The sequence below is a fragment of the Carassius auratus genome, chromosome 21, assembly GCF_003368295.1.
Source record: "Carassius auratus strain Wakin chromosome 21, ASM336829v1, whole genome shotgun sequence".
NCBI classification, from domain to species: Eukaryota; Metazoa; Chordata; class Actinopteri; order Cypriniformes; family Cyprinidae; genus Carassius; species Carassius auratus.
In genome coordinates, this window is record NC_039263.1 from 14,996,732 (window position 1) to 15,009,181 (window position 12,450).

Below are 12,450 nucleotides of genomic sequence, written 5' to 3' on the forward strand. Positions count from 1 at the left end.
TTAATGTTTTCTGGCTTTAAGGAGCCTCCCTGCATAAGCCCGGCCGGCTATATGCACTACGCTGCTTGCTAATCTGTTCGATGCTCCTCAGAACTGTCAGGGAAGCCAACAGCACCTGCCCGGAAACAGGCAGCTTTCCCCAGGACGGCCAATACGTGTCCAGCACCCTCAAATACGCTGTAGCTCCTGCCGCAGACTCTGGGTGTATGTGTGTCTGAGGCGAGCGCTAGCTGAAGAGACTGAACCAGCACCTCCCTCTGGGAGCTAATCATAATAACAACCTGAACACTTACTGGGCTATGACTTCCTTAAGAGATGCTATTTGTATACAGGGCTAAAGACGTCTCATTTAAGGCTTTACAATTAAGGCCTCAATCTTTGAATTACACACAAGCAAGGAAGCAAATTATGGTCTGAACATCTGTGCATTGTCATTATATCTGTAGCCACTGGTATGACACCATCCTAACAGATTTAGCTGAAAAAAGCACTAAATGAAAGCAAACCGATGGAGTGCCGTGCTCCGAGTCTGACGACGGGAACCAGCAGGATGCAATCTGTGAGCCTTTTGTTTTGTCAGTCTGATATTTGTCCAAAAGCTCACACTGAGTCTTGCCCACAGGGGGGCAGTGGGAGTCCCACATCGCACGTCTCTGCCTCACTAACGCTCTTTAATTCTCTCATTTTACATAGACAACGAAGGGCCAAAAACACACAGCGTTCCCACTGGTTCTTTCTGCAAACACCACAAGAACCTGATTTCAGATCACTGTGTAATTAGCTGCTAGAACTTGGAAAGGCTTTTAAATGGAAATCAAAGTTTGTTGCAACATCACAGTCTGCCAGCAAACTCTGTTTTCCTTATGTAAGACGAGAAATACTGCAGTATGTGAGTTACGGTAATGTGAACTGGCAAGTCTGGGCTCTTTAGGTTAGCGATATCCTCGTGGATCTGTAACTGACCTTGGCTAATCTGGACATCAAATGAGATCTGCGCTACACAAGCATGTACTGTCAGAATCAATAAGACTCTGCACGTTTATAATCTTAAACTGGGCTAATCTAGCAGGAATCGGCAAACAGAGGAAGATAAAAGACCGCAGTGCATGAAATCCATGTACAGAAGCAAATCTGAAAAGTGGAAAATAGGAGTGGAAATCGTTAGACACCCCGAGACATGTCAATTGTTACAACAACAGCAGAGAGGCAGTTCTGCAAAAAATCTGTACTAAAATATGTCTGCTCTGACTTAATAAACAGGTGGTTCTTCAACTTTGGGCATTTTTGTGTTTCAGAGTGGATTGTTATTATTTTCTATAAAGTATACACTAAAATTGTCTTGGATTGAACATACTATGCCTTTATTGATCATTTTTATTTTACAAATCATACATTTATATTCTATGTATGTATAGACCGTTATCATGCCATGTCCCAGACCCAGAATTGAAATTTTGGATAAATAATAATAAATAAATAAAAAGTAAATCACAAGAACATAAATACACACACACACATTTTTTTACCTTGCATTTATACATAAAAATATAAATCATAAATTTACTTTTTATGCATAATTTCAAATCAAGCTGTAATTCTCAAATTATAAAAACATTGAACAAAAATATTTAACTGCATTTAGTTAATTGTATTTAAATTACACATGAAATTAAATTTTATTCCAAAAAATATTTAAAATATAATTATTTCTATTTTTTTTTAATTATAGAACAATTATATATATAATAAATGAATGATGAATATGATGGCGATGATAATGACAGTTTTTTTCTTTAAAGTTTATACTGTTTTCTATTTCTAAAATGCAATCTATTCATGTTATGGCAAACTGAAATGTCATATGATCCTTCAGAAAACAATTTAATATGATCAGTTTTTAATAAGAGCTTGAACTGGTATTTATGGAACAATTATAAAGTCCATGAACAAATCTTTGCCTGCATGCCTGATGATAGAATCTTAATAGGAATCATAAAATGGCAACTCTTAAGACTTATTACACCCCAGTTTGGCCCAGTAAGACAGAGGGGCTGATTACACTGATTTAACAGCCCAGTGTCCAGTGTCCAGTGTCCAGTGTAGAGGATTGATCAGCTTTATACGCCCACAAGAAAGCTCTGACCATTAAGCTAAGTAATTAATAGAAGTTAATGTTGCCTCAGATATCCCTCTTTGTAAAATGGCTCTGTGAACTCCCATTATCGAAGCTCCTCTGGGTGCTTTATCAGCAAAAATTAATGAGTTTTCCCCTTTTTTTTCCCTAAAGAGAGCCACAGGAAATGTATTTTTTATCAAAAAAAAAAATCTAAAAGCTGTAAAACACTAGAGGAAAAACATGGTATAAATGGAGCTGGGAGAGTATATTCAGACATGATCAGAGTAAGTGAGAATCAACAGAACAACATGCTAGATACTACCGAAATGCATTCTCACGTTACATTAATGAATGTGTCAGAAGCTTTTATCCAAGGCAACTTCAGAGTGTACTTTAAGTAAATGTGCTTCCTGGGAATCAAACCCACAACCTTAGAGTTTTCAGTGCCTTGCTTTACCTGTTGAGCTATAAAATTCTAATTTTCCTTTTAGCTAAGATTCTCACTAAGGGTTGAATAAAATTCAGATTGATGATAGATTAAATGTTCGGGTCTTTGCACAAAGCATTGAAGTATAATGAAAGCGAGTGGCTGTAAGCAGTAACCCGTTGAGCTGCATACAAAACAAGGTTTTTTTATTGTGTTAAGAGCATTGATGAGGGGAAAAGGTATAGAAGAAAAATTATAAATCTGGATTTCATTCCACATAAGGAGCTTTGTTGCTGGGCTTCTGGGAGCTCTGTATACTGCAGACAGGAGTGGATAATTCAGGAGAGCATTAATTATTCAGAGATAAACAAAGACTCCCTTGATCTGAAGCTCCACAGGTGGGCTGAAAAAAGATCTCACGCTGGTCCTTGAGCTCCTGGGTAAAAATGGCCCCAGATCAATGAGATATGTCTCACACCAAATTCCCAAGTTACAAAAGGTTCTGCTGAAGGATCTCCCTCAAATCTGGGTCTTAGTCACTAGTGCCTAGGGTTCTAGAACCATTTTAAATGATTCAGAATGGTTTCTGCCTGCTTTCAGAAATCAATGATATTTAGGACTTTCAGTTACAACAGTCTGTGAAGGTGAATTCATATTCCGATACAGATGAAACATACTAAAATACTCGGAGGCAACAAGCCACAACTGAATCTACACTAAGACCTTTGTAGTTCAATTTATGAATGAATGACTCTTATGAGACAGTAGTGAATAAAACTAGTGGAAGACAGAAAAGAAAATACATATTTAAATAAAACAAACAAATATTGAGGTCTTGAAATAAATATGACAACAAATGTTTTAAAATATATATATATATATTAGAACTAATAATTATTATTTCATGGGACACTGCGGTTCACAATCACAAAAGTACATTATTTGCATGTGCTTTAAAGCCTTGCCGGTTAACTAAAAAGTTAAACTATTTAAACTTTCACATCTGATTGCACTAATTCTGTCAAAAGCAAACAAGGTTTAGATATAAACACAGTTTGTTATGTCTAAAGTTACAGTAAACAGTTGAGAGAAAAACTCTGTGTGCCAGTATATTAGTGACAGCAAACTAATAGTACTAAAAATCGAATCTAAAAATCATGTAATCACTCTCATGTTGTCCCGAACCTGTACTAATACATTTTGAGAAAATGTGGGTAACCAATAGGGCTGTCACTTTTAGTTTGAAAATCGACTGCACATTCGATCGGACCAACCAAAAAAAGTTTGGACAATTAAAATAGGAAATCAAAGCGACCTGATCTGCGTTCACACTAAACGCGAAAAGAGCATCTGGCGCGAATGATTTCAATGTTAAGTCAATGTAAAGACGCGATTATGCTTGTCTGGAGGTCTCGCGGCGCGGTAGACGTGAATTCGCCTCATTCGCGCATCTAGTTACAAGAGATTTTGAGATTTTGATTGCGGTTTGTTATTTTGCAGGAAACTTCATGCGAATAAATAAGAAATATTACTGACTTGTTCGTTTCCAGCACTCTCTTTACGTTTGTCCATTATTTGACGTTATAAAAAGGAAACGTCTTTTTTTTTTAGACATGGAAAATTGATTCTACAATCGATTCAATGAACACTTGTGTCTTAAAAATCGAAAATGATTTTTTTTCACAAAAGTGACAGCCCTAGTAACCAAACAGTTGCTGGTCCCTGCTAACTTTGATAGTAGGAAAAAAATACTATGGAAGTTACTGAGGCCAGCAACTGTGAAATGAACTACCATTCAAACAGTAAATGTTGTGAACTTCAGATTCTGTGCTCCACACAGGACAAAGGTTACAACTTGGCCTAGAGGTTCACGATTTACAGTTGTTAATATAACCAAACACAACCTGAAAGGCCTTTGCAGCAGACATACGCAGAGGATATAAGGGATTATCTGACCCACCCAGACGGACACAAGCTATGGATCAATTGCTAGATCTAATTGACTGGGAAGCGACTGCCTGCAATGAAAAAGTAAATCTTATAAATAAAACTGCAGCCAGTTTTATTTTCCTGCTAAAATCCTGGCAAGGGAGAGGCAGGATATTATGCTGAATAGATTAAGCAAACAACCCCTCTTTACTCTGGTGCTGAGAGCTTTTCAAGATGTTTGCACTACAGATTGTTTTTATGTTTCAACATATCATAGGGCTCTTAAAACAGCTAGAGACTTTTTCAATTCACTTTGGGAAAAATATGTTCATAATAATATGATAGCAAACTCAGGCGAAAGAGGAGCCCTAAAATTCAGAGCATAAAAAAGCAAGCCTGGAAATATCTAAAAGAACTACAGTCAAACAGGATTTATCTTAGATTTATTTTAGAACTAAAATTGAAGAGAGCTGGGTGGAGTTGAAAGCACATAGGTGAGAAAATAAACAAAGGAATTTATTCGGCTCTTCCTCTATCTTTTCATACATTTCATTTCTGTACTTTCTAACTAAAACTGATTGGGCAGCATGACCAAAAAAAGCAAACAAACAAATACAGATATTCTGTTGGAAATTCAAATCAAAAATGTATTATATATTACATAAGCGTGTGGTAAATTAATGCCCGTTCCTGGTACTGCATCTCAATTTGATTATTTTTGGAACTTGGAGGCAAACCAAAAGGTACGATTATTCACAACAAATTAATAGGTCTGGCATCAGTACAAAAACAGCTTCATGTTATATAACACTCAAGGTAAAAACAAAAGAGTAAAAACAGCAGCTGAATGAGCAGTCATAAAGTACTGTTCGGGAGATTTCTGTGATTGCAATGCACCATCGTCATCTCGCACGGCCCTACCAGGTGATCATCAGCAGAGCAGTGGAGCAAAGATGATGTCCTGACAAGCTGTAAAAATGGCCTAGGTTGTTTATGTGATGCCAAGCAGCAGTTCAAACCAGCCATGAGGCCCAGCCATCTGTCCTCTCCAAGTGGAGACCAGGCTGGATGTCAAGACAGCATGCAAAGAACCAGAAGGTTCTCAAAGACAAAGTAAAGCAGTGGTGCAGAACTAGGCCTATTTTTGCTTTATTGTGTTCTGCATTCATACTCCGGATCCTGAGTAATGAGCAGTCAAGCTGTCTGCTGTGAGATAGGTGGACAGATAATTATGTGACAGTGCATCCCTCTTTTGTACCAGGAAGGGAACTGACATGAAATACTTCTGGGAAGTTGACAAATACTGCAGTGTGACATGATATACAACATAATTATAACAGCACTTTGTAATTATATCATGCACACTTTATAGATTCCTATTATTGGAACACTTACATGAATTCGTATTTTTATTTTATTTTTTTTACATCACAGGACCACTTCAATTAACTGATAAAAGTAAATCAAGTTAAACACGTCACTTTCATATATATATATACACAAAAAAAAAATCCTTCTACAATATCATTCAAAAGTTTAAGGTCAGTTATTTATTTATTTATTTTTAATTAAATTTGCTTTAAATTGATCAAAAATAAGATAGTATGTATATATTAATATTAAGTAATATTAGTAATAATGAAGCAGTGCAACTATTTTTATCATTGATAATACAAATATTATTATTTTTCATAATTGTTTTCACCCTGAAGACTGGAATAATGATGCTGAAAATTCAGCTTTGTCGTCACGGGAATAAATTATATTTTTAAATATATTAAAATATATATAAATAAATATATATAAATAAATAAATATATATATATATATATATATACACACACAAATATAAATTTTATTTTTGTAAATATATTTTGCCGGGTTGAGTGAATACCTTCTGTGTGTAAATCATATGACGCTAGTTTTTCTCAAATGAAATGGTAAAATACTCATGAAGTGACTCTTCATGAGTATTTACCAATCAGTTCTGGAGATGTTGTTTATGTATTTGTATCCTCATTTAGTGAGACGACAGATGTTGAAATCACCGCAAGCATTGCGCGCAGTTCAGCGTGTGTAGTAAAAGGAACCTCATGAGATATGATCCCGTATTATGAGTTTATGCTAAACAGATTGCGTAAATCAGTGGAAAATTAATAGAAATTATGATTCTATTTAAAGAAATATCAAGTAAACTTGTATAAAAATATCAGTATTTTTCCAAATATGAACTAATAAGTTCTAATGGAAGCAATTCAGTGATGCTTGCACGTGACTGCCTGCCAGAGTTTTGTCGACAACCAGGGGCGGTCCAAAATTTTGCGAAGGTAGCCGCCTCATGATTTTCTATACAGAAAAAAACCTGGCATATATAATACTTCACTTTAGTGAACTGAAGGTTCTACAGTAAACCTAATATTAGGCAAAAACAATGGTTCCTTGATGTAATTTATCTGAATTAATACATAAAATGCAACTTAACAGTAAAAGCCAAGTGAAGATGATCAACAACTATTTCGCTAAATCTTTAAAATAACTGAACTAATCTATAAAGCACTGCATGGTTTCCTAATGGGGAGAGATTCTAGATTCTAGAGAATGCAGTCAGCCCCGGAGCACACAGATCCACAGACGCGTCAATAACCAGACTGATCTGGGGCTCTTGGCACTTCATTAAACTCGCTATAATGCGATTTAACCTCACTTTCTTGGTCCTGAAGGTCAGAAGCATTAGTTTCGGACCACGCAAGATTAAAACCGACTATACATTTACACAACTGTTTCTGTGTAATCCTATAGACTGTAAAGAAATACTGCATATGATGATGGCTGAGAGATAAAACTAGTGCTTTTTTTACAGATACATTTAGAAACACAGGTTGAGCATTATGATACAATAAAAAGAGAAAACAGTTGGATCTGTCATAGCTTAAAGAATGCTAATTTATTTAAATGTATGCATACCCACATATTCACCTGAGGTAACACACGTGATGAAAAAAATCTCTGCGGTCACTCAAATTAGACTGAAAAAGATGTGCTATTGTATGTTTTAAACTCCTCTAGGGAACAAATCGGCAAGAATATCAAGTTAATTTATTTTTCTATTGTATTAAAAAAGTAAACAAGCAAAAAGACTTTGTTTGGCTGGCAAATATCCAACTCTTTCCTTGGTCCTAAAATATTTAAAATGACACACAAGGGTTTTCCGGTTATGTTTACGCTGGGTTTTCAAAGATCGTCTAGGGTATGGGTGTGCTGCTATAAGACAAATATTCTCCCACTCACTTGAAAAACATTCAAGCTTTAAAAAGTGGACCATGACTGTAATTCTTCAGAAGATTTCAAAGGCTAAATATTTTTCATTCGGTACGATGAAAATCTAAATGGATATTCAAAGCACTGTGAGGCTTGTAAAGTCACTTGACTGGTGAAAAACAAAAACATTAATAGTTGTTCCAGAGAGAAAAAAAATTATATACAAAATTTTGCTAAATAATTTACTATTTATGGAAATGCCACACTTGAATTTTGCATCAACACACTAACTTCTATCTATACTTCTTTTCCCCCCAAGTTCCAGCACTGCTTCCCTCAGAAAACACCATCCGAGGCCTTCAGTGACTTTGCATTCCCCTTCACATTTTCCATTGTAGACTCTATATTTCTCAGAGTAATATGATCAACATGAATCCATTTTTAGATGGAAAGGAACACACATGGAAAAAAAAAAGAATAAAGCACCCACAATAGTGAGCAATATAAAAGCACAGAAGTTCTAGTCCCTGAGAAAGACGTTCTAAAAACAGGCGAGAAATAAAAGTTAAAAGGGCTCGTTTTGAAGCCTTTTAGCAGTCCACTAGCTTACCGATTCAGGTCTATATCTCATAAGAACATTCACTCTGCTTTCTTGCACTGTTTTTGTGCTGGAGGGCACTCGCACTTCAAACATCTTTCCATTACACACAGAAATGTCAGAGTCATCGTTCAGATGCCTCACCGTGGGATTCGCTCTTTAAGGAGAAGATTTTTTGTTTGTATGTCAAATTGAACTTGCATTGATTCAAAATAGCTTCGTTTTTAACATAGGAAGCGGGTTTAATGAATAGCACCTCTTGAAAGTCAGTCAAGCAAAACTAAATTAACGGTGTTATGTTCATCATGGCAAGAGGATGATACGCCAGCGGCTATCTGATGTGTTATGAACTAATCTCTGGAAAACGAACAAGCGGAGTAAATTGGATTCATCAAGCCTGTAACAATAGAGAAATTTACTCACTTCTGATTACAGTATATTACCAGGGATGAGGTGAACTTTGACGTTCGAGAATGGCAAAACAAAACTGATTTAGTTAACGGTCGCAATCTCATGCTTAATTATTTAGAAAATAAACCTACATATGAAATGTACACCTCACTTAACAAGGTCTACATTTTTCAATCAAGTCTCACATTTCCATCTTTCCATGTCTAGTATTAGAAGCGTCACGTTAAAGATCACATCTAAACTCTCTTTCTATCCAGAAGCCATTCGAAAATACAGTGGAGAATGCGGGCAATTTTCCTATACAGGACATACATTTATCAGCACTTAAGATGGTAGTGTTCTGCCAGAAATATTTGCTGTTCTGCACTGGCATTTTTTGTGCAATTCTTGCAAATCACAGACGCTCTTAAAACCCCCAGCCAAAGTGTGTGGCTCACAAATACATTATACAATTACACATTCGCACACACAATTGAGCTAACAGCTTCGCTATCTGAGCTATCAGTGTTATAGCGAGAATAAAACGGCTCATAAATGAATAAATAAATGAAAACAGATACTTGCAGAAACACAAAATGAATCAGTGTGGAACGCCGTGCGCGGTACTACTGTAGTAATTAATCATTTCACAAAAAGCTACAGTGCAAGTGTGTCTAATGCAAATTAAAGGAACATTTTGTCTTTGTAAAAGACATCATATGATGGCAGAGGCATTACCACATGATCAAAGTCAAGCTGAAGGTCCCTCAAAATCTGTCATTTCATACAGGCGCTGGTTTCACATGGGTGCTATTTTAGATGTCAAATATAGGCATGAATCAAACTGTCTACTCTGGTGTTCTCTGAAAGCCAGCGTTTTCAACCAGGGATCCGTGAAGACAACATATGAAGCAATGAATACTAATGACTTTCCTTACAACATGAATAAACATTAGCTAATAATCTGTTAAGCATTATATAATCATTGAAACAGCCCTGCTAAGAAAATCTAGCTTTCAAGTCCTTGAGGAAATAGTTTTACATGTATTATATTAAATTAAATTAAAAGTGCAATGCATTAAAAGTAAATGCATTGATTTGATAAAATAAATATTGGAATATTGTGAAAAATTATTAAATTAAATGTTTTATTTTTATTATTATTGTTCCTGTGATGGCAATTATATTTTTTCAGTTAACACTTTTTTCAGAGAACACTATACACTGTTAATGAGTTGCTCATTAGCATGCATATTAGTAGCATAATAAATGTTTATTAGTACTTTTAAAGCACATGTTAATGATTTGTTCTGCATGATCATATTTTAGATCCCCTAAATCTACCCCATACGTAAAATTAATTACAAATAAATAACTAAAATAACTACCTTATTTACTTTAAATACACAGCACATTAGGAGTTTATTGGGGGAAAACTAAGTTAATATTCCCTAATCTAAATAAAGTTTAAAAAAAAAAAAAAAAAAAAAACTTGTAAACTTGTGTTGTTGAACACTTCAGCAACTAATGATTAGGCATTCTCTGTTTAAATTACTGAGTAATTTATTCATCAGAATCTGAAGAATAAGATGGTATTTCGATATCCATGCAGCAGGATGGGAATTATTTTGTTTTTACAGTGTTTTTAGAAGTTGTTTTTTTTTCATCATTACCCAGACCCACAACACAAGACCAAAGCAGAGACATGTTTACACCAAATGATCCCTATCCTCATAAATAACAAAAATCTGAACTCTAATGTTTACAAAGCACCCCTCTGGTGACCGCGCAAAAACTTTGCCACAGTTTAAGAATCTCCTATAACGGATATAGCCTAAATACACAAGGGATGTTCAAAAAATAAATTGTTAGTAGCTACAATTTGTGCTGGTTTTCAAAAACTTCAAACTCTATTTTAAAATCACACTCAAAAGTAGTGCTGCCTTTGTCAACAAAAATGATGACTAAATATCGTCGTCAACAAACCTTTATAACGTGATAAATACTAGACAAGATGCACCGTAAATGTTAGTCATGTGATGATGACTATAATTAAATGTATAATGCAATATTTTTGATGAATAAAAATGACACTAAATGTGGTTCACAAAATAAAAACTATGCTAAAATGTCTCTTAATTTTCATTGACCAAAACTAGATGAAACGATATGTTATAATGTTACTTGTCTCGTTAAGTCACGTTATTATTATTAATTTGCAGTATTTCTGTTTCCTGTGTCTCACTTCAGGGGCCGCATCAGGTTGCACTGCGCAGAGGCGACGTTACGTCCTCAAGCCCCACTCGCAGCTTTATTTAGAAGATGACGACAAACAAAGTTAAGTCTGACACAGAGAAATGGATTGATATGTGCACTTCTAACATGTTTGGTTGGTAAAAGAAATGTTGTAAATTCAAATCAGAGAGTCTTCCGCGTCCGGAATGGATGTATTCTTGAGTCTATAAGCTAACAATAATATAATATGTTAACTTTGTTGGAAATGGGTTCGGCTAAAAGAAAATTGATTCCATACTACTAGGTACTTATACTATACTCGCTGGGTTAAATAGAATTGCATTACTAAAAAGAGACTAAAGTACAATTTTCAGACTCAATGTCATCAGTTTTCGTAGACTAAAACTAGACGAAAATAGTAATGGATAATTCCTACTAAAATAAGACTAAAATGCTCAGACTTTTAGATGACTGAAATATGACTAGACTAAAAAGAGTATGAACATGACTAAAACTAATAAAAACTACAAGACTAAAACTCAAATTAAAACAGGCTGCCAAAAACAACACTACTCAACAGACCGTGCATTGGAAAGCCTCCATCCAACAACAAAACCAAACAGGATGCTCGAACAAATTAAGCAGCCGATAAGCAGCTTCACAGCACAGCACTCTTTTGAAACGTGCAATAAATAACCAATCATACAGCTGAAATGAGCTAAACAAAATATTATGCGCGATCATTAAGCTGTAACAACAAGATGGACTTGATGACCAGGAGGTTTATTCTAAACCTGTTTGAAGAAAAAGTAGCTACACTTACAGATGGTTGGACGCATCAGACCTCTCACATCTCGCCTTTTGGCAACCGTGATGCAAAGCAGCTAATTCACAACGTAATTTGTGCAAGCAACATTCAAATGAGCAAAACCAACGTGAGAGGAGAGAAACTAGCATCGAGCAAATAAACAAAAAATGTGAATCGATCCACATTGCTCAGCTTCTAAGTCAATATTTCAGTTAGTAATTAGGGCTTAGGTTGGTAAAAAAAAAAAAAAAAAAAATGAAAAGGCTGGATTTTGTGTACTCAGGTGCAATATAGCTAGCCAACTACGATTAAGAATGAAATGAACACCGCTCTTCAATATTTCTAGACATACGATGGGAGGCTCGAGAGGCAGGGTCAGGTAGCCAGGCAGGAAAAGCGGATCTATAACAATTATCTGAAATACTCGAGAGACTAGGGCTCTGCCTCCTACTCTATTTATACACGCAAAACCAAACACATCACCTCTGTCACTCACACCAGGAGCTGCCATTTATACCTTTCACATTATTTCTGATTTGTTAGACTAAGAAGTGGATCAAAAAAACAGATTTTCACAGCAAATCTCATAATTTACATATAATTTCTAATGCATGCATTTTGAGTGATTCTATACCATAAGCACACTCCTTGAAATGCTATGCCCTGGAACCATCATTTTTATGGCTTTC